The sequence below is a fragment of the Arachis ipaensis genome, chromosome B10 (genome assembly GCF_000816755.2).
Source record: "Arachis ipaensis cultivar K30076 chromosome B10, Araip1.1, whole genome shotgun sequence".
Classification (NCBI taxonomy): Eukaryota; Viridiplantae; Streptophyta; class Magnoliopsida; order Fabales; family Fabaceae; genus Arachis; species Arachis ipaensis.
In genome coordinates this window covers 102,242,710-102,242,929 of record NC_029794.2, presented here as the reverse complement: position 1 = coordinate 102,242,929, position 220 = coordinate 102,242,710, and the positions used below count along the sequence as shown (strand labels likewise).

The 220-nt window shown below is 40.9% G+C and overlaps 1 protein-coding gene across 1 annotated transcript in view; it reads right to left on the bottom strand.

Moving 5' to 3' along the window:
• The window catches only part of LOC107622480 (26S proteasome non-ATPase regulatory subunit 12 homolog A), a 61,106-nt gene that overhangs the window by 31,446 nt on the left and 29,440 nt on the right, over nt 1-220 (bottom strand). The window lies entirely within an intron of this gene.

Genomic DNA, 220 nt, shown 5'->3' with positions numbered 1-220 from the left:
TAGGTGGATCCATTCACCTAAAGAAAACGCCTGCAGAAGCTCAAGAACTCATTGACATGGTTGCTAATAACCAGTTCATGTACACTTCTGAAAGGAATCCTGTGACTAATGGGATGCCTATGAAGAAGGGAGTTCTTGAGGTTGATACTCTGAATGCCATATTGGCTCAGAATAAAATATTAACTCAGCAAGTCAATATGATCTCTCAGAGTCTGCATGG